The sequence below is a fragment of the Gopherus flavomarginatus genome, chromosome 3, assembly GCF_025201925.1.
Source record: "Gopherus flavomarginatus isolate rGopFla2 chromosome 3, rGopFla2.mat.asm, whole genome shotgun sequence".
NCBI lineage: Eukaryota > Metazoa > Chordata > Testudines > Testudinidae > Gopherus > Gopherus flavomarginatus.
Window position 1 is genome coordinate 120,516,774 of NC_066619.1, and position 22,589 is coordinate 120,539,362.

General features: G+C 42.4%; 1 protein-coding gene across 5 annotated transcripts in view; it reads left to right on the forward strand.

Annotated features, from left to right (window-relative positions):
• Positions 1 to 22,589, forward strand: part of LPAR1 (lysophosphatidic acid receptor 1) — a 109,320-nt gene that overhangs the window by 9,729 nt on the left and 77,002 nt on the right. The window contains exon 1 of one of the 5 annotated variants that reach the window (XM_050943183.1): positions 15,245 to 15,315. The exons of the other annotated variants lie outside the window; for them this stretch is intronic. The gene's annotated coding sequence lies outside the window, so the exon portion shown is untranslated. Of the gene's footprint in view, positions 1 to 15,244; positions 15,316 to 22,589 lie in introns of those variants that run through there. 5 annotated transcript variants of the gene reach the window in all.

Genomic DNA, 22,589 nt, shown 5'->3' on the forward strand with positions numbered 1-22,589 from the left:
TATAATTAACGTGGACTAGATTTCTAATGTATGCCCTCCCCCCCATTTCATTGACACTCAATGGAAAATGAACCTTGTTCTTCAAACTAGTCCTTTTCATTGTCAATTAATCCACTGTCATTTAAACAAAACAAAATAAAACTTAACTATTGGAGGTGCAAATACCACTGATTCAGTTAGATCAGAGGAACATTTTTGTTTGTTGTACTGCTAGTCAGATGTAAACGTGAAAAAAAAATCACTAGGAAAACGAGGGGATTAAAAAAAGAAAAAAACAAATGACACAAACTATACTGGAAGAAGGCAACACAAACTGTTCAACCCATGAGATTGTGATTTGACTACACAGACTATTCCCGAAAGATGTAGTATAACTAATATGTACATTGATCTTTTGGATAACTTAAAGGTTTGTTTGCAGGTTTTGACGGACACCAGATTGTACAGCTTTGCCAGGGTAGCTAAAACTCCAATTAAGATTTTTTTTACAAAATGCATGGATAGTTTTCTGTAATGAAATGCAAAGTATCTTTCCTACAGTCTGATTGAAGGGAGTCATTTTTGTACATGGTTGCTTGGTAACTTAAAATAAAAACTTGTAGTTTTGTATAAAAGCCAATAAAGACAGAAAAATGCAGCATCGTGTTGTGCTGCTTCCAGAATCTGCAACAGTTTCTGGCACTTTTAGAAAGCTGCTCGTACTTCCAAAATAAACTGTTAAAAACATATCACAACTGCTGATATCTACTGCTGGACTCTGGATTTGAAGGAACATGGAGTGGGTGGGGAGTGGATGGAAATTTCCATCATAGTCACCATGGATAGCTCATTGAAGATAGGTATGCAGCATAAATTAAACCGCCAATCTTGCAAGCTCTTAGGGTACGTCTGTACCACCCACCGGATCGGCAGGTAGTAATCAATCTATTGGGGATTGATTTACCGTGTCTCATCTAGACATGATAAATTAATCCTCGAATCAATACCCGTACTCCACCTCGGCAGGAGGAGTAAGCAGAGTTGCTGGGGGAGCCGCGGCGGTCAACTTGTCGCCGTGAGGATGGCCAGGTAAGTCGAACTAAGATACTTGCATCCTAAATAATGGCACAATCGCACAAAGTCTTCAGTTGCTTATCTTAGATCAATTCCTGCCTCTCCCCCCCCCCCCAGTGTAGACCAGCCCTTAGGCTATGTCTACACTACACAGCTTTTAGCAACACAGTCATGCTGCTAAAAGGTGCGCGGTGTAGCTGCTGTTTGTCGGTGGGAGAACGCTGTTCACACTCGCACTGGTCCTCCACAAAACTTTTGTCTTTCGGGAGAGTGAAAGTGCCAGTGTAGCCATAGCCTCAAGCAAGTGTGCAACTTTGCTCATGCAGGTAACACCCCCCCAACCCTCCTGATTGACTTCAGTGTGAATACTTGAGACTAAAGTAACTAAGGTGCTTAAGTGTTTGCAAGACTATGGCCATGGAAAAATTGATCAGTTACTACTTTTTACCCTGATCCATAATCTGAAAACAAGAAGTCATGCAATGCAACTTAAAGAGTAGTACGTTTAGAATAAATGAAATAATACTATTCACAGCATTGTCAACTTGTAGAATTCACTGGAAAAAATGTCAAACTTTTAACTACAGTTTTTGGGTCTAAGTGCACTAGAGAATTATTACCGTTAGCAATATTTATTTCTATGCCGTGTTAAGACAACAGAAGGCAAACAAATCCCCTACTTCAAGGTGTAAAATGTTCACACAAGGAAAGTGGGAAGAGATCAGGAAGTTCTTTCCCTTACCCAACACTTCTCAGCATGAAAAGCAGCAAGACCTGGCATGTATAATCATGTATATGAAGTTTGCAAACTCTTAATCTAACCTTTCAAAGAAAAATAGAAAGTGAAAAAAAAATCATGCTTCTTTCATAGGTTAGAGGCTCTCTTTCTTAATTGAACAATTCACTAACATTCTTTTGAAGCCAATTTGCATTTAAACATTCAGATTATATCCTTTTCATTAGATATCTACATCTGCACTATAACAGAATATCACAATTCTCTAAACAATCGGGGGGGAGGGGCGCACAGCTAAAGCAAATACACCTTTCTCCTTCCACATCCACAAAACAGCTGCTCAATCTGCAGGCAGAATAAACTACCACAAAATACAATAATCTGGAACTGCTGAAGTCAAGGAAGTCCAAAGTTAAAACTAGCCAAATGCCAAATTACAAACGTAACATCTGAATATAGATTTGCATGGATCCTGACCATGGTGTGCAAATGGGAGTTTAATTAGTGTTATCTTAAATAGACATCTGCTATAGCTGTACACTGAAGACTGTCAAGACCTTTTTTTAATGGGTTTCAGGCTGACACTACTGCAGACACATCAGCCTGTCAAAACAAACTGGAAATACAAAACTACTTTCTGGTGTAATATTACTTTAACATTTTTGTTGGTCCAGTTAATTGCTTATTTAATTAACTCTATACTATTGTAGGCTGGCTAAAGTTTTTGGCAACAATTGACAATAAAGAAGAATTATCTTAATAGCCTGGTTTAAATTCTCTCTTCTCATGTCCCTCCCTCCACCCAAGGCTGCAAACAAACTTATCTGATGAACAGAAGCGACAGAGAAAGAAGATCATACCTTTGATCTTTGGCACAATACAAGGCCAGCAAACCAAGTGGCCCAGAACAACCAAAATCCCAACGCTGACAAATTAAAATTTTAATTACTTTCTGTTCATCTTACATGCTGCCGATGGGCTCTAATAAGTCCTTGGTATAGTACCAGACTGAAAATCAAGACTGATGTTAGTTGCTGACATTAGTTTCTTATTTTTAAAGATCAAAAGCAGACTAAAGGGGATTGTTCCCCACCCCTCCGCCACACACTTTGCTTTCCTCAATTTCTTCAATGCCACAACTCAGCCAGTTGTGCCGCATTCTTCATTTTTGAGGTTTACATATAGCAGATTAGGTGTGGGCTCTCTCAGAAGTGTTAAAGAATCTGCAACTGCCAAGAACATTTACTAGAAAGCTGAAACAGGAGGCAGGTTTTCATTTTTATTCTCAGGAAGGTCATGCTGGTCATTCAGTACATTCAGGATTTTTAAATGTGGATCAGTTCTAAAGCTTGTCCTGGAAAGGTTACATGTATTTCTTTAATTTTAATTCTCAATTCATTAAGTAATGTTTGGAAACAAGTTACCACATGCTGAAGACTTTGTGCAATTGTGCCATTATTTAGGATGCAATGACAACAAAAAGATAAGGTTTTTGGTGTTTTGTTTGTTTGTTTTTTTAGCATACACCCAACTGAGCAATCTTAGTTCTCCGATAAACCAACTTTAAAATTCCCTAGTAATCCACAGACTGGACAGAAGTGGCAAGCATTCTGATCAGAAAGTTTAGAAGATGCTCTCCCTGGAATTCAAAAACGATAAGTCTGACAGAAAATTGGAGGGACGCAGTCATCTTTTAAAATCAACACTACTTGTAACACTAGAACTCTCTAGTTGACAGCACCACCCATGTAGCTGATTTGGCTATTTCCTAGTATAGTCAATAAGTTCTCTCTTGTTTGCATGGGTCCTTCACACAGCAGGAGAGGAGGGGAAAACATTTTAAAGGGTAAGAAAGTGTAAAATGATTTTTAAAAAAAATCAGCAAGGAGATTCAGGGGCAACTACTGTAACTTTTTAACTCTCTAAAAATATTTGAAATGGCAGTTACCTCAAGCTCTCCCCATGGGATTTAGTGAACATTTGCATGGATAGAAAGATACACATGCATACACTTCAGAATGATGTCATGATAGTTCTCAACCAAAGCGTAAATGTAAAGCACCGTAGAGAAACCAGTAAAACACATTTTTTTCATTGTGAAGATACAGTCAGAGTGTAAAGGAGTCCTAGGGATCCAGAGAACAAAAGGAAAATTAAACTCGCCTCAGACAGTTGGTTTTGGAACCACTGCACCCATGCTGATCCCTCTGTGACTTTAATATGGTGCTGCACAGGAGACGGGTCTAAATTAATAAATACCTCTTATTCCTGAAACAAAAAGCTTTTTGTTTGTTTGCTTTGAAGTATTCAGAAAGGAACATACACGCATGCCATTGCATTCAGGCTTATCGGACAGTAGCCATAGTCGCCCAGTACTTTGTTGCATGAAATGCCCTAAACAAAGTTAGTGTTGCATCCCAGGTCTGGTCCACACTACGGGGGGAAATCGATCTTAGATACGTAACTTCAGCTACATGAATAACGTAGCTGAAGTCGAATATCTAAGATCGGATTACTCACCCGTCCTCACCGCGCGGGATCGATGTTCGCGGCTCTCCCTGTCGATTCCGGAACTCCGTTGGGGTTGATGGAGTTCCGGAATCGATATAAGCGCACTCGCGGATCGATATATCGCGTCTAGATGAGACGCGATATATCGATCCCCGAGCAATCGATTTTAACTCGCCGATACGGCGGGTAATCTGGACATAGCCCCACCACTTGCTGTAGTTCCCAAACAACTTTGATTCTGGTAATGCTTACAACCAATCGAGTAACATGTTCTACCAAGGGGGAAAAGACTAGCCCTGTAACTAAGTAAAGCCCTCTCCTACTCCCTCACATGTGCACAATTATCTATAGCTGCAAACCAGCCTACCACCAAAAGTTAGGGGTGCAGGCTTCCAAATCAGTCCACAGTTGGTATGGGTCTGATCGAATTCAAGTCCCACAACTCACCTCCTTCCTTTTAACTGCTGGAAGGGAAGCAGGAACTTTCTGTCCATCCATTCCCCCTTCACTGACTGCTTCTTCAGAGCTATTCACCAGCACCGTCACTAAAACTGACTCACAGTTCTGCTAATCACGTTCAGACCCTTCTTTGCTTGTTTTTCTTGTGAACGTCTTGTTGACCAATTTTTGTGCACATGAAAATTTGGGGAAAGATTTTGAGGCATGCAAATACGTGTACAAATAGGCATATTCATAGCAGAAGGCCTCATTCCAATACTTTATTTTAAAACCATTTATTTACTGTTAGAGATATAAATAACATACACACAATTACTGTCTGTGCATGTGATAAAAGAAAATTGATTGTATATTTCCTAGATAGGCAACTGATAGGTCTGGTTTATACTGCTTCTCTCACACCTTCACTTAAGAAGGAGCCCAGCTACTTTTAAATTTGGAGTGGATGTACATAGCCAAATATAATCTATCTTATACAAAATAGAACAGGTAAAATACTTAATTGTCCTAAAGAAATCACAAGCCTCTTCATTTCTACAATATCTCTTCCCCTAAACTGTATCTCCCGGGGGGATTCAATGGCTGCTATTTGCAGTGGCTGGATCACCCAGGCATGGGACAAAAACCAGACTATCATTAAAATGACCAAACAGCAATCTGAGATATTTCTATGAACAGTTTGCAAAAACCAGTAAGCTCAAAATAGGGCTCTGAAAGACTATTCACCATTTACAAGTATTTCTATTGCAGTAGTATCAAGAGGACTGAATCCAGGGCTCATGGTTGGTAGTGCTAAGCACTCCAAACAGCAAGAGGCAGCCTGTGCACCAAGAAGCTCACAAATGTAACACAATGAACAAACTAATTTTAAGAAAAAAATCACATCCAGTTTATGGACTGTTCACAAGAGAAAAGAAAATGCTCAGACAATCATAGAATCACAGAATATCAGAGTTGGAAGGGACCTCAGTCTGACCCCCTTCTCAGTGTAGGACCAATTCCCAACTAAATCATCCTAGCCAGGGCTTTGTCAAGCCTGACCTTAAAAACCTCTAAGGAAGGAGATTCCACCACCTCCCTACATAACCCATTCTAGTGCCTCACCACCATCCTAGTGAAAAAGTTTTCCTAATATCCAACCTTAACCTCCCCCACTGCAACCTGAGACCATTACTCCTTGTTCTGTCATCTGCTACCACTGAGAACAGTCTAGATCCATCCTCTTTGGAACCCTTTCAGGTAGCTGAAAGCAGCTATCAAATCCCTCCTCATTCTTCTCTTCTGCAGACTAAACAATCCCAGTTCCCTCAGCCTCTCCTCATAAGTCATGTGCTCCAGCCCCCCAATCATTTTTGTTGGCCTCCGCTGTACTCTTTCTAATTTTTCCATATCCTTCTTGTTGTGTGCAGCCCAAAACTGTATCAAAAGCTTTGCTAAAGTCAAGGAATAACACATCCACTGCTTTCCCCTCATCCACAGACCCAGTTATCTCATCATAGAAGACAATTAGGTTAGTCAGGCATGACTTGCCCTTGGTGAATCCATGCTGACTGTTCCTGATCACTTTCCTCTCCTCTAAGTGCTTCAGAATTGATTCCTTGAGGACCTGCTCCATGATCTTTCCAGGGACTGAGGTGAGGCTGGCTTCTCCGGAGTCTCCTCCTTCCCATTTTTAAAGATGGACACTGTGTTAGCCTTTTCTCAGTCATCCGGGACCTCCCCCGATCGCCATGAGCTTTCAAAGGCAAGTAAACTTCCAAACTGATATTTACACAAGCTCAGCTCAAAGATTTTCTAAGCAGCAGAATGCAACCAAGGTGCCTGCTATCTGTTTCACAGCATCCCTCAGAATCCTCAATAGCAACATTGAAACTGACCAAATGTTTTTTAGAGAGACAAGGTGGGTACCATAGTATCTTTTGTTGGACCAACTTCTGGTGTTGCTCAAAAGTCTCTCTTTTTCAACAACAGAAGTTTTACTACCTCATCCATCTGGTTTCTCTAAGATCTTGGGACCAACATGACTGCAACACCGCAAACACATTTTTTTTAGCCTCCAAACATGAACTGGTGCAGCATTGTGTTTTCTGTGGCAGCATACAGATCCAGCATTTCTGAAGCTGCTTGGGAAGAGCTCCAAGCATTAGCAAATATAGTAGACCAGTGTGCAGACTTGGAAGACCACTTTATACATCTATACCAGTGTAGTACTAATTTTTTTAAATGAAAGCTGAAGATATTCTGGCCATTCAAAGAGAGTCTCCTGTTCTCCACTGCTAAATGAGCAAGGGCATTTTGATCTCATTCTTCCCATCCTGAACTTTACATTTGATGGATAAACTAAACTCCCCAAATGAAGAAAGAGCCATCTGTCATATGAAGTTAAGATATCTGACATTTTTCTTTAACTGAATGCAAGGTTTGCCTGAACAGTAATTGTACAGCCCTGAGCACAATAGGGTGCTTGGTCCATAACCGGGGCTCCTAAGGACTACCATAATACTACAGTTACCAACAAGATCTAGCCTCTTTTTAGATCCCATTGCCAAACATACTGTAACCTGGACACTCTTCATATGTATCCAGAAAGCCTGTAAATTACACCACATCAATACCTTTTTAAGAAGCTCGGAATCAAACTCTTCAGTGTCACTGAACAAGCTTCTCCGAAATTTGCATGCACTGTGTGTAAACAATCAAAAACTGGCTAAAGCACAGGAAAAAAGAATAGGGATAAATGGCCAATTCTCATCATAGCAAAAGGGTAACAGCCAGGTGCCTCAAGGTTCTGTGATAGGTCCCATATTTTTAATATATTTAATGATCTGGAAAAAGGGTTGAGCAGTGAGGTGGCACAATTTGAGATGACCGTTATTTAGACTAGTGAAGTCCAGAGAAGACTGTGAAGAACTTAGGAGGGATTTAACCAAGCTAGATGAATGGCTGACATAATGGTATATAAAGGTCAGTATTGATAGATGCGTAATGGAGGGAAAATGTGAACTCTGGAAACTCAGCTTGGGATAGGAACCTGGTCGTCATTGTGGACAGCTGAATATTGGCTCTTTTAACTGAAGAATCCAGATCTGATTAGGCAAAGAGATTGGACTATTTTGGATGCTTTTATTTCCGAAGGCCAGGGCTCAGGCACACTTGGACAGTGTGGGGAGACTGCTGTTGCTTATTTTGTACCTGTTTGGCAGTTAGTGGATTTCAGTCTTCAGTCTGGCACTGCAATGAAGTGCATTTTTCTAAACTGTCTTCTGAGTTCATGTCATTTATCAAATCAAGTACTCTGGGTTTGTCCTTTCAAAATGTATCTTCAAGCTACATAAAGCTTGGTAAAATGTGCTGTTCAGGTCTGAATTTCTGTTACTGAGGAAATAGGCTTCTTAGAGATAACAATCTGGTTGAATACCCGAAGGGAAGGGAACTAATTGTTTTGTACACAGACAGCACAATCAAGAAAATTCTTTTCTTTAATCAGATATGCTATTGTTTATCTTACTGCATGCATGATGGGATGTTTATATGATTCGGAAGAGACTTTTAAGATAATTTCATGCTAGCACTAACAATTGTAGCCTTTCTCTAAGGTGATCTTTGTACTTTCCATGTACCTTAAAGGAACACTGTCAAGGCTTGTAGAGTGGAAATCTGTTCTGATTTGTTTTCTTAATACTAGTTGCTATCTAATTCTTTTCTTGGGGGAGGGTAAATCCCTTACCCAAATGCTTCTGTGAAATATTTTTTTAAAGCAGAGCCAACATTATTTATGAATAATCAGCAATAACAAACCATTGTATGCTTACATGTTGCAGGAAGAATTACATTGGTTTCAAGCATTCAAAGAGTCCTAATAAACAGTAAATATCTAATTCAGAAATCTAAGATGGTATTGAAAAGTGATCTGTGTTAGCCTAATTCCACTCCCATTGAAGTCAGTGGGAGTTCTAGCATTAACATCAGTAGGAGCAGTATAAAACCAGTGCTGAACGCTCATGAAAATCCAATCCGTAGTGTTGCCTTCTTCTGCAATTCAGGACACTGGCAAGAGTATCTTTACACTTAACCTGTGTAGGATCATGCTCCTCATTTGACCGTGGGAAGCTCCAGAGAGACATGACATAAAGCTACTGGAGGGTGCAACAGCATATGTAATTAATTCACTGTTGACAAATGCAAAGTAATGCATGTGGTGGAAAGGAATACTTTGAGCTATTCATAATCAACATTGTTTTAAATAAACCATTCTGGAAAAAGGCCTAGGTGTCATCATGCACAGCTCTTTGAAAGCCTCTTCATGTACAGAAGCAGTCAAAACAAACATAAAGTTATATAAAGGAGGAGCTAGAAAGGCATGCTCAAAATACAATGCCATTATATAAATCAGCTGAATGCCTACACCTGAAGTAATACTGTATTCAGTTGTGGTCACTCTATCTAAAAAGATACAAATGAAATAGAGAGGTCCAAAGACAGGTGAACAGTAGGGTTGCCAACCTTTCAGGAACTAAAGATTAATCTTTACTTAAAGATTATGTCATGTGAGGAAATCTCCAGGAGTGCATCCAACCAAAATTGGTAACTCTAATGAACGGAATGATTAGACACATGGAAAAGCCTTCTGTATAAGAGAGAGTAAAATGTTGAGGGCTGTTTGAGTTCGTTAAAATACTTGAATTATAGTTCAGATGATATTTCATAGTGTTTTCTTCTCATAATACAATGACCTCTTCCCTGTTTCTTCAGAGTGCTCTCCTTACATGAGATTGTTCTGAGAACCTGATTCCTGGTCCTGCACACCCTTATTTATATCAGTCGTCCGACTGGCTTTATGAGCCTATTCCTAGCACTGGCTCCCTGGTTTGTACTACGGTGCTTTGTTGAAGTTAGCAGGTAAATGGCAGATGATTATTTAAAGAACCAATTGAACAACGGCAGTAAAGAAGGAACAGTCGATTGTGCCTGTTTTCAGACAAAGCAGTATCCTTGCAGAGTCCCTGAAACTATTTGAATTATATGTGGAGGCTGCACAAAATACAAGTCTCTGCAGTTTGTAGTAAACTTGTTGCTGAATGTATTCAGTCAGAAAAAAGATGCAGTTTTATAGTATTCACAGTATTGCCAGGACAATGCTCTTTCCTTGGTTATCCATAAAGGTCCTATTCAAGAGGTTTGTCTGTGGTCATTTTTGAGCAAAGCTGAGCTGTGAACACAACTGATGTAAATCAGCCCTCAGTCTGAGATCATCTATTGATTGTCATGTTGTGGAAAAATATTACGGCATGTGAGGGTAAATTTTGTTTAAAAAATGACTAGTGAGAGCTGCTTTTGTAGCAAGAAAGAACAAGTGATGGAATGCAGAAGGGGGAAGAAAGTGAATGGTACAAAATTAAATATAGGGATTAATTTGTGCAGAAATGGTAAATTGGTTGGCACAGAAGATGGTCTCTTCACAGAGCAGTTATACCCTGGGTAATCTGCTTTGCCAAGTACTCTCGTGTCTTGTATATTAAGAAGGTGAATATCTGTACAATGCTTGTGAAAGTGAAAGGTTGAAAATCCTTTATATCTGCAGGAAGTTGGAAGCTTCCCCAAAGCCCTTTTTAATAATTGTCTCTGAGCCCTGAGAGTGAATGGTATGAAGGCAGCAGGGTTGGTGGAACAGAAGGAGGCTGATCTGATTTTCTTTTTTTAATAACATGCTTTTGACCTTTTACCTTAATTAACTAGAGTTTGAACACACAGAACTTTTATTGAAGGAAGGCCCTCAGTTTAGACTTCAAGGAAACTTTTGAGGGCAAATGTCTAGTGCTTTAGTAAGTAAACCAAGTAAAACTGAAGTCACTCTTGAAGGAGGATGTCCCTTACCTCCCTTTCATTCCATCCCATTGTTTCTTTCTGATTTGAGCTCAAAGCCTGTCTTTTAATAAATAAGCACGATGGAATTCAGATTGGGAAAACCAGTAGGAGACCTGAGATTCAATCTGTTTTGGTTCTCAGAAATTCTCCACTTTCACTAGTGGCCACTCAGGAGTTATATAAGCAAAACTCTATCTGAGGGCTTGGCTACACTGGAGAGCTGCAGTGCTGGTGGTGGCTTTACAGTGCTGAAAGTCACTCCCCGTCCACACTTGCAAGGCACATACAGCGCTGTATCTCCCTGGCTACAGCGCTGGCTGTACTCCACCTCGGCCTGGGGAATAACGACTGCAGCGCTGGTGATGCAGCGCTGGTGATGCAGCGCTGCTCCGCCAGTGTGTCCACCAAAAGCATTGTTATTGGCCTCCAGAGGTATTCGGAGGTATCCCAGAATGCCTGTTCAGCCACTCTGCTCATCAGTTCAAACTCTGCTGCCCGGGCCTCAGGTGACCCGCCCTTTAAATGCCCCGGGAATTTTAAAAATCCCCTTCCTGTTTGCTCAGCCAGGTGTGGAGTGCAATCAGTGAATCTTTCCAGGTGACCATGCCTCCACGCGGCAAATGAGCCCCAGCATGGAGCAATGGCAAGTTGCTGGACCTCATCAGTGTTTGGGGGGAGGAAGCTGTGCAGTGCCAGCTGCGCTCCAGCCGTAGGAATTACAATACTATGGGCAGATATCAAGGGCCATGCTAGAAAGGGGCCATGACCGGGACGCGGTGCAGTGCAGGGTTAAAGTGAAGGAGCTGCGGAGTGCCTATTGCAAAGCCCATGAGGGAAACCGCCACTCCGGCGCTGCCCCCACAACCTGCCATTTTTACAAAGAGCTGGACGTGATACTTGGGGGTGACCCCACCGCCAATCCAAGGACCACGATGGACACTTCAGAGCAGGCGGGGAGAGGAGGAGGAGGAGGAGGGATGGGAGGAGGAAACCGAGAGTGAGGGTACTGGTGTGAGGGGAGACACCCCGGAGTCCCAGGAGGCATGCAGCCAGGAGCTCTTCTCAAGCCAGGAGGAAGGTAGCCAGTTGCAGCAGCCAGTACTTGGTGGAGGACAAAGAGAGGAGCGAGTTCCTGGTAAGCGACTTTTATTTTCAGGATGGAAATTTTTTGGGAGAGGAGGGAGGGTTAGGGCTGCATGCATGCACGCCTAGAGGTGGAATAGCATGTTGATGTGGTCTATCATGTCGTGGTAATCAGCCTCAGTAATCTCTTCAAAAGTTTCAGCCAGAGCGTGGGCAATGCGCTTGCGCAAGTTTATTGGGAGAGCCACTGTGGTCCTTGTCTCAGTCAGGCTAACGTGTCCGCACCACCGTGCCGCAAGGGGTGGGGAGACCATTGCAAGACACAGGCAAGCTGCATATGGGCCAGGGCGGAATCCGCATTGCTGTAGAAGACCCTCCTGCTCTTCCCAGGTGACCCACAGCAGCGAGATATCTTCCAGGATCAACTCCTGTGGAAAATGTTGGGAGAGTGTTCAGTGTAGGTGCCCCCTGCAGCTGTTTGCTTTCCCCAATGCACAGAAACCCCAAGGACAGTACAGCCCTGAAGCAATCAGTTCCCCTTACTCACCATTTCGGGGCTCCTGTGGGTTATGTGCACTCTTTTTGGTATGGGAAAATTATGCTATTGTGAAGACTGTAAACTCCTTCACTGTGTGGGAATAACTGTCTGATATAAACAATGCTGCCTCTGTTAAGTGTTGCCTTTTTTACCTTTCCACAAGCAGCCTTGAGATCTCGGCTGCCCGTATTATCAACAGATCAAAAGACTCCAAAACCTCCAGAATAAGTCCCGAAAAAACAAAGAAGACATGCTGCAAGCAGTTATGGATCACTCTGCCACAGAGAATCAAAAAGTGCAGGACTGGAGGGAAAGGGAAAGCAGGATCCTCCGGAAAAATGCAGCGGCCAGGAAGAAAAGCACAAAGCAGCTGATAAGCATCCTGGCACGACAAGCCGACTCTGTCCAGGCGCTCGTAGCCATGCAGGCAGAGCACTACCGCGCCGCTTCCCGCCCCCCGTCCCAGAGCTCTTTCCCTTGTGCCCCAATATCAGCTCAAAACCCCCTTCCCCAGCATCCAAGTTCTTACCAACACCAGCTGCCTCCAACACCTGTATGTTCACCAACCAGCCCTGAGAACTACGACCCTTATCCTCTGCACTCAACCCCCATCACCATGCAGTATAGGCATCCTGAAGTGCAGCAGTCATTGCACAGCACTCCAGATAGGACATATTCAAACCTGTGACTGTACAGTTCCCCACCCCACCCCCCTGCCCTTTTAGGTTCCCAAAATGTTGTGTGTCTGTCAGTAAAGTTATTTTCTTTTCAATAAATGAATTCTTGGCTTAGAAAACAGTCTTTATTATTGTCAAAAGTCAAAGATACCTTAGCCCAGAAAAGAAACAGGTACTGCAGATCAGCTTAGGAAACATAGATTCCTACTAACATTGTAACCACTGCACTTCACTCCCATGCAAGGCACCAAACATTACTGTTGGTTTTCAGCCTCAAATTCCTCCCTCAAGGCATCCCTAATCCTTGTAGCCCTGTGCTGGGCCTCTCTAGTAGCCCTGCTCTCTGGCTGTGCAAATTCAGCCTCCAAGCGTTGAACCTCAGAAGTCCATGCCTGACTGAATCTTTCACCCTTCCCTTCACAAATATTATGGAGGGTACAGCATGCGGATATAACCGCGGGGATGCTGTTTTCCCCCAAGTCTAGCTTCCCATACAGAGATCGCCAGCACCCCTTAAACAGCCAAAAGCACACTCCACAGTCATTCGGCACCAGCTCAGCCTGTAGTTGAACCAGTCCTTGCTCCTGTCAAGATTCCCTGTATACGGTTTCATGAGCCAAGGCATTAACGGGTAAGCAGGGTCTCCAAGGATCACAATGGGCATTTCCACGTCTCCTACTGTGATCTTCTGGTCTGGGAAAAAAGTCCCTGCCTGCAGCTTCCTGAACAGGCCATTGTTCCGAAAGATGCGCTCATCATGCACCTTTCCAGACCAGCCTGTGTTAATATCAATGAAACGCCCATGGTGATCCACAAGTGCCTGGAGAACCATAGAGAAATACGCCTTCTGATAACATACTCAGATACTAGGTGAGGTGGTGCCAGAATAGGAATATGCGTCCCATCTATCGCCCCTCCACAATTAGGGAAACCCATTTGTGCAAAGCCATCCCCAATGTCCTGCACGTTCCCCAGAGTCACGGTTCTTCTTAGCAGGATGTGATTAATGGCCCTGCAAACTTGCATCAACACGATTCCAGCGGTTAACTTTCCCACTCCAAACTGGTTCCCGACCGATTGGTAGCTGTCTGGAGTTGCCAGCTTCCAGACTGCAATAGCCACCCACTTCTCCACCGGCAGGGCAGCTCTCAATCTCGTGTCCTTGCACCGCAGGGTGGAGGCGAGCTCCTCACACAGTCCCATGAAAGTGGCTTTTCTCATCCGAAAGTTCTGCAGCCACTGCTCGTCATCCCAGACTTCCATGACGATGTGATCCCACCACTCAGTGCTTGTTTCCCAAGCCCCAAAGTGGCGTTCCACGGTGCTGAGCATTTCCGTGAATGCCAGAAGCAATTTAGTGTCATATGCGTCAGGTGACTCGCTATCATCATCGGACTCCTCATCACTTTGGATCTTAATAGCTCAACTGCCAAACGTGATGTGCTGGTGAGACTCGTCAGCATACTCCTCAGCAGTTCGGGCTCCATTTCCCACAGAAATCACGCTGCACAGAAACTGTTGAGAGAGTCAAGATGGCGCCAAACGTGGACGGAAAAACAAGGATTGCTGGGATGTGAAGCGATGCATCACTGGGCGTTGGGACAGGAAGCAGAATGACCCGCCCCCTCCGCCCCCTTCCCACAACCCTCGGTGCCAAAATGGGATGAGGTGCTCTGTGGGATAGCTGCCCATAATGCACCACTCCCAACACTGCTACAAATGCTGCAAATGTGGCCACACTGCACCGCTGGTAGCTGTCAGTGTGGTCACACTCCAGCGCTTTCCCTACACAGCTGTACGAAGACAGCTGTAACTCCCAGGGCTGCACACTTGCAAGTGTAGCCAAACCCTCAGTAGAGACTGATTTTGTTAGAGAAAATGCCACTTACAAGAGAAATTGTCTTTTAAATAAAATGAGCTGAAAAGAGATGCCCAGTTATTTAATACCAAATCAAAAGGGGCAATTGACTATGTTCTAAGAAATAATGGGTTCTTCTCACTATAAGGAGAGGAAGACAGGCCTTTTCACAAAATATGGAACTGGATATTGGTTTGGATTTCAAATTCTGCTGCAAAATTCAGATTATGCAATCTTGATTAGGATCTGCCTTTAATTTGTTTCTATAAAGTTAGCTCCTCTGACAGTTCTCAAGACTAGAATAGAGGTACAGCAAACTTCCTCCCATTTCTTGCCAGTATGCCTTAATGACATGGAGGAAACTCCTGTAGAAGTGAGATAGTCGTTCGGTTTCTGTGCCTTTTCAGTCCGTCTTTGACCCCTCTGCTGAGACTTGATAAAGGTTGCCAGTTCCTTAGAACTAATTATGGTGTTGGTGCTTTTTTGTGATGTGGACATTTGTCCTCTGGAAAATGGACAGAGACCACTACCAAAGGTGCTTTTTTACTGAATACGTTTATATGAGCTTTCACTGTATAGATTGACTCCTTCCCCTCCTTCTTTTCTTTAAGACACTCTAAAGCCATTTATATTTTTAGGCATATGATATGAACCCAGTTTAAACAATGTATTTTGCCTCAGATGATTTTCTCTCAGTGTTTGAGATGTGCTGCTAACAAAGAAAGAAAAAGGAGTGTGTGAGAGAGGTGGACGTGCTAGTGTGTTGTGAATACTCTGGAGGTCATGGAGTTGTGTGTTAAGTGTTCTTCAATATACAACATACAGCTGAGTTCTGTTCCATTACATGTTGCTGTAGGTGAGATGAAGGAGTTGTCTTTCAGTTTTCTGGGACTGCCTGCTCAGACTTTTGACAACTTCTATTAAAACTTCAGGAATTCATTTTCACATTCATCTGTAAAAGCTCAATGGGGAATAGAATGCACACCTCTGTAGCCAGCTGTTGTTTTTCACCCCTCTCTGTTTACTCCAGTAAAAAATTCTTCCAGTCAGTAGAATTGAGGGGCAGTTAGGGCTCTGGGATTATGGATACATATTTTATGTGGGAGAACATAGATATTTTTCATTCTGAGAAGTTATGTTAATATTGCATATCTTGTGAGGGTGGTGTTACTTGTGTCATTTGCTGTGGCCAAAACCATGCTGAACAGTTAATAGCTGCCTCTTCCTTTTAGGGAAAGGTGCAGAGCAATGTTGAAACCTAAGAACAACTCCTGTTTCTTCTGTCTTGTGGATATGTGAAGTAGATTCTTACCTTCCTGGCTATCGAGGGAATTTCTTTTGCGTTACGCACTGTAATTGCAGATTTGCTGCTGTTTAAACTGGTTTAATTACAATACTATAAATGTTTTCAAATAGTGACTAATAGAGAAATAGTGATGGTTGCCAAAATCCCTTTACCATGTTCACTATAATGAAGTCTGGTAAAGGAGTCAAACTAACAATATTTCCCCTCAGGCCAAAGTTAATTGAATAACACAATTCATAGAATAAAATTCATTCATGCTTGACTGTGCTGAAGTACAGTCTACATTAATAAGCTCTCACGGGATTATTAACTCGACTTGGTAGCACTGCACTGTTCTAGGCACATTCTAAATAAAAAAAGAGGTACAGTCCCTGCTCACAGAAGCTCACAAGCTGAAGAGGAGAGGAGAAAGGGGAGCACAGTATAAGCAAAGTGATCCAGTGACTGATCACATCTTGGTAAGGCAGTGTTGTTAACTTAGCTTACTAAAATGTTTATTTCCAATTATCCCTCAAACTTGCCATTGTGAGTCAGCAAGTTTTGTTTAGGGATCATGGCAGAAGTGGGTTTTCAGAAGAGACTTGAATAGACAGTTGAAAGAAATGGGTCTCTTTAATTAATTACTTCTCCCAATTGATCCTGAATTGATACACCACCGTAACTCCATCTTAAACTGGCAAAGCTTCAGTGCAATATGCTTTTTGCAGCTTTCAAATATATCTACATTGATCTGAAAACCTTTTTCCTCTAAATAGCACATTGCAGATTTCCCTATTTAAAAATACATTGTAGGGATACTTGGTCTTTTTAAAAAAATGTTTATTTAAATTCTTATTCTGAGGTGGCGCTTCATATCATGTCCTGGTAAGCCCTCTCAAATTCAGCTATGAATTTTTTCCTCTTTTGATAAGGGTTGTGAGAGAATAGAATTTTGTAGGAGTTGTCTAAACCAAATATCTGGAATATCAGGTAAAATTACAGATCTTCTGTCATCCATAGAGCTGGCCACAGATATTAATATATAGGAAGTACTAATTTGATTTTTGTTAGACACATAGTTGATCAGTGAATGATAAACACAGCTATTTGCTGAAATGAGAATGTAGATAACTGTCTATAAACAAATGTCTCTACACACTGGTTGATACTGGCTTGATAGATTGACACATCCTGGTGTGTTAACAAATAAGACCCAATCCTGCAAACACAAGTGAGTTGTCCCACTGAAGTCGGTGTACTTTGTTAAGTACTTTCATATGTTTTTGCAGGATTGGGACATGTTTTTTTATTTACTTGAATATTCTTCTTTTAACTGTTATAAATTCTATTTATGCAGTTCTGGACATTTTGATAACTTTGCGAGAGCTTTGATCTTTTCCCACTAACTGAAAAGATTAGTTTCCCATTAAATGTGTGTGTTGTCAGCAAATATTTTCTCTTGTTCAAAAGATCTAAGTAATTTGATGTTGTCTAGTAACTGGTCACATCAATATCTTTGTATATGCATCCCATTCTCTTCTCCTATCGCCTTCCCCACTCCCAATTATCGAAACAAAGACATTATGTATTGTAATCCTTGTAATCGCCTAGCAATTGAATTCAGAGTGGAGGAGTTTATCTTAGATTGCAGCTTCAGGCAAAATACATCCTGGAATGAGTAATAGATTTGGGGGGGGGGAAGGGAATGGATAAACAAACATGCATCTTTGGGGTCATAACGGTTTAATCAATTTGAGTTGAGTCAGTGTGCTTAGCTAGGTCATTTGGTAAAGTTTCACGAGTTTAGCTTCTGCAAATTTATTTGTCTTAGTACAGCATGTACTGAACTCAAGGTCAAGATTCAACAATCTGCTCACTGCTACAAAGTAAGACAGTGTCTCCTGATAAAACATTACTTTAGATATTGGCATAAAAACTAATTGTGCTTCCACATTTTTTAAAATACTGGTGCAGCCATAAAAACAAAAAAATAGTTTGCCATATTTATGCAGTGATTTGTTTGAAGTAAACTACTGGAGTAAATTATTGCATAGGAAACTAGAATAACCAATGTCTGTTAGACAATTGGCCAAATTTAGACCTGTGTCAAGTCACGGTGAAGTTGATAGATTTTCACCTGCATTTGCCAGGTTTGACTTTTGGCCTGAAAATAAGACATTGTTTTCAAAGACCTTGTTGCCTTAATAACAATATTGCCCTTGGTCACTTGCAAAAAACAAAATGATGTATTTTTGTTGGTTTGTGGGTAATCACTTAAGCACTTTTTTCAAGAACGGTTTCAATTTGGTGTTCTTGTCTAATAGAAATATTGTTAAATTTCTTATAGCTACTTTAACCTAGTTGTCCATAAACTTGGTGTAACATGGTTTATGTTGTGATGATGAAGGTAGAGGACAACATTTTATGGTTGTGGTTTGAGGTGCTTAAAAATGTTATTAGTGCCTAGCACTACTGTAGTATAATAAAACTAAACTAAATTCTGTTTTGTAACAGCGCAGAATTAGATAAATTTTCTCTTTCATATTTACATACTTTATGGTGATGTTTGCTAACATCTAATAGCTTCTGCAGTGACCAAATGATGCTACAATAAAAACTACAGAAAGCTACCAAGAACCACTGCAACCCTTTCTTCCTTCCTCCACCCCACAAAACAACCACATCTGTACATTTATGTATATAAAATAAATATCTTAACAAACACACTTTTGAGCATTTTTGTGTTAATGTGTATTACACTAGTGCCTAGATGTAATATTAAAACAGTAAAACTGTTAAAGTGAGCAGTGAAATCTTTCTTAGTACTTGTGTGTGCATATATAAAAACACAAACATGAAGCAGTGCATTTAGTTAGTGTGCAATAAAAGTGACACATACTGTTAAATATGGGGAGCAAATATGACTTACTTCTCATGTACTTTTAGTTTTAAAAATTTTGTAAAAATATGTAGCACAATGGCAAAGAATAATTAGGGTATACCCCTAGTTTCAGGTGGGGCACATAGTTGTTGGTATTTCTATTGTGCCTTCCATCCAAGTACCTCAAAGAACTTTCCAAAAAATAATGACTTAAGACTCAGAACTCCCTAGTGTAGCAGGTAGTACTATTACCCTCCCCCACACTTTTGGTATGGAGAAAGTGAGCCACAGAGTGGTTAAGGGATATCGTTTCAGCCAATGGGTGCCCTCCAGAAGAAACTGTGCCTGGAAGAAGATGCAGAGGTGAGTTGCTACTATACTGGTCCCCCTGCCTCTCTCCCAGTGAAGAGGCATTTCTCCAGACTCTGTGCCAGAAGCTGTGGAAGGGAGTTCTAGGACAATCCAGGGACATGGGTGCATGTAGGGTGACCAGACGTCCTAATTTTATTGGGACTGTCCCGATATTTGCTTGTTTGTCCCACGTCCCAACTGATGTTCGGTCGGGACACTGAACAAACAAGCAATTTTACCCTCCACTCTGGTGCACAGGCGGAGCCCGGAGGGGTTCGTGCCCCCCTTGCCCCGACTCCGCCGCCTCCTTCCCCCATTGGATCCCTCCCCAAATCCCCGCCCTGGCCCCGCCTCTTCCCCAAGCAGGCCGCGTTCGTCTTCCCTCCCAGGCTTGTGCTGATCAACTGTATGGCGGTGCAAGCACTGGCAGGAGGGGTGGCGCCCAGCACTCACCCTGCTAACTGCTCCAGCTTCTCCAGGAAGGTGAGCACGGCCCGGCAGAGATCCCGCAGCGGCTCCCTCCGCCCGAGCCCCCGGAAGAAGGCGAGACAGGCCTGGGCCTCCTGCGCCGCGCCCATGGCTCATGAAGCAGCCCGGCCCGGGCGGGGAGAGCGGCCGGGAAGTGAGCCAGGCTGCCCCAGGGATCTAGCGCAGCACGTGGGCTTGGCAGCTCCGGGCCGGGGCGTGCTCAGCTGTTGTGGACACCACAGAGTCGGGTGGAAATGCGGCTGTGCCGCCTGGCAGCAGCCATCACAAAAAGACTCTGACTTGCAGGCGTGTCAGCCTCCCATCTAGTGCTGCAGGGGTCTAGCTGGGCTGCAAGGAGTTGCCACTGCTCACCCGGCTCAGATCCTCCCAGCCCAGCTCCCACCCGCTGCAGCCACCGCTGGAGAATTCCGTGGGCACAGCTCCACGGCTGGGACCCCGTTTCTGCTCCTCTTTGCACTGCTCGGCTGTGGTCCCCATCATGCTAGTCTCTTGCTGGGCTCCCCTGACACCTGTGGCGCGGTTGGAGGGGTTGGCTGAACTCTGCAGTGGTTTTCAACTGGGGTCCCCAGGGGCCCACAGAAGATGCCTCAGGATTCCAAGGGGTCCCGAGGCAAGCTGGTGCGGGGGGGGCCTCCGGCGGCATTTTTTTTCCTCCGCGCCCCCCCAGCCCCGCGTCCCGATATTTCACCTTTGTCATCTGGTTACCCTACATGTCTGCAGATCTGTCTATGTGCTGTTGTTCCTTGGAAAGATCTCCCTGCTTGTGGTTGGCATAATTTGCTTGGGGGTGAAGGCCGCTTGTGATGGAATGCAGGCAACACTAATGCTGCTTTTGCCGTGCATACAGTGTCAATGCCTAAATGAGGGGGGGACGGGGGTTATGCTTTGGTCTAGAACTTGGCCCAAAGACAAACATTTTGTCTTGATGTCCTCCTATTCCCTCCATTTCTTCAATACCTTTTTATAACATCCTCTAATGTGTGTAAAATTGTCATATTCATCATGGGAAAATGTTTGTTCTTATAACCAAATGTAGTAAGTTAACTGCCTCCTGCTGAACGAAGAGCAATGATGTTTCCCTTATGTGAACTCTTCTGTCAAATTGCTGTAATGGGGGCTCACTAAAGGAAAAGATTCTTTGTCTCACTTCTGTGATGCCCCTAAACGCTAACCCATGTCAACGCCAATAAAATGTCATCTTCAAGTTACATGTGTGCAGAGGGAGAAAAACAAAACCGTACACAAAGCTGTTGTTGCCATTCTTTGAGCCTGCCAGCACATCTTGTTTTGTTTGTGTCTGTTTCTGTATTCTAAAGCTCTGTTGGTAAGGATAGTCTTTTACTGGGGTTTGTATCGTGCTGAACAAACTAATGTTTAATAAATAATTGTGTTTAGAGATGCAGGCTGCAGGGGAAGAGTGAGGAGACAGACAGTGGGTACTTCTTGCAGTAGGAGACTGCATAAAATCTGGAATGACTCCTAAATAAGACTTGAAAATGGAACCTGTGTCTCAGATCTGCTTTTGTTGTTGTTAACTTGCCCTATTACATGTTTACATGTGTCTTTTTCTTTTTTCCCCTTGACAGTCTCAGGATTTTATCCTAAATGCTTCTGGTACACAAATGGTTATAACTGTCCTTTTTATACTTCCGCTTATATTCCACAGCATTATCCATATTCAAAATGGATGAAATCAGGATAATTTTGTTTCAAGGCTATAATAGAACCATGTAATAATAATAACCAGGATCAGCATCTTCTGATACAGATTGGCATCTCACCAATCTAATCCAGAGTCTCTCATGAACTCTCTTCAGTTGCATTTGTCTTTGTTTCTTAAGCCCTTTAGTAAGATGATTTTATGATGTAACCTTTGACATAGTAAGTTACTTTTCATCCTCAGGAAACCTATTCTCCAAAATAGTCTTTTGTTCCCATAAAAAAAAAATCTATTCTTATATAGCAGGGGTAGGCAACCTATGGCACGTGTGCCGAAGGCAGCGCGCAAGCTGATTTTCAGTGGCACTCACACTGCCCAGGTCCTGATCACCAGTCCGGGGGGCTCTGCATTTTAATTTAATTTTAAATGAAGCTTCTTAAACATTTTAAAAACCTTATTTACTTTACATACAACAATAGTTTAGTTATATATTATAGACTTATAGAAAGAGACCTTCTAAAAACTTTAAAATATATGACTGGCATGCGGAACCTTAAATTAGAGTGAATAAATGAAAACTCGGCACAGCACTTCCAAAAGGTTGCTAACTCCTGTTATATAGTATATGTAACCACACACACAGCCAAACTGCATTACCTAGCTCTCATTTGGGTTCAGTGTTTAAAACTGTAAGGTTGCAGCAGATCATCAAAGAGAGAATGTGGCATGGTGAAAAGTTATGAATTCCAAAATCCCAGTTTATCCTTTGGCCTAAGGAGTCTGCTTATAACAGCTTTGACTTCTTTCCAATGAAGTAAATGTATACTTAGGGTCTCAAACAAATTAGTTGTGGTTCTCAAACAACATGCATGGTCCTTTGTCGCATGTACTTCCAACTTCACCTTTACTTCTATACAGAGATCTATTCTTCTACCTTTTAGAAATAACTTAAAAAATGACTATTTTGTTCCTCTTCCTGTTGAGTCTGGGACTGGTGATCCAGAGATTAACGTGATCAAGTACAACATTTTTTGAGAGAGATGCACTTTATTCATTAGGGATATTTGTGTGTTGTGTAGGTCAGATCTGCACTACAGTGTCAATTATCTTAACTGGTTTTCTTAGCGAACCCAATGCTTGAAT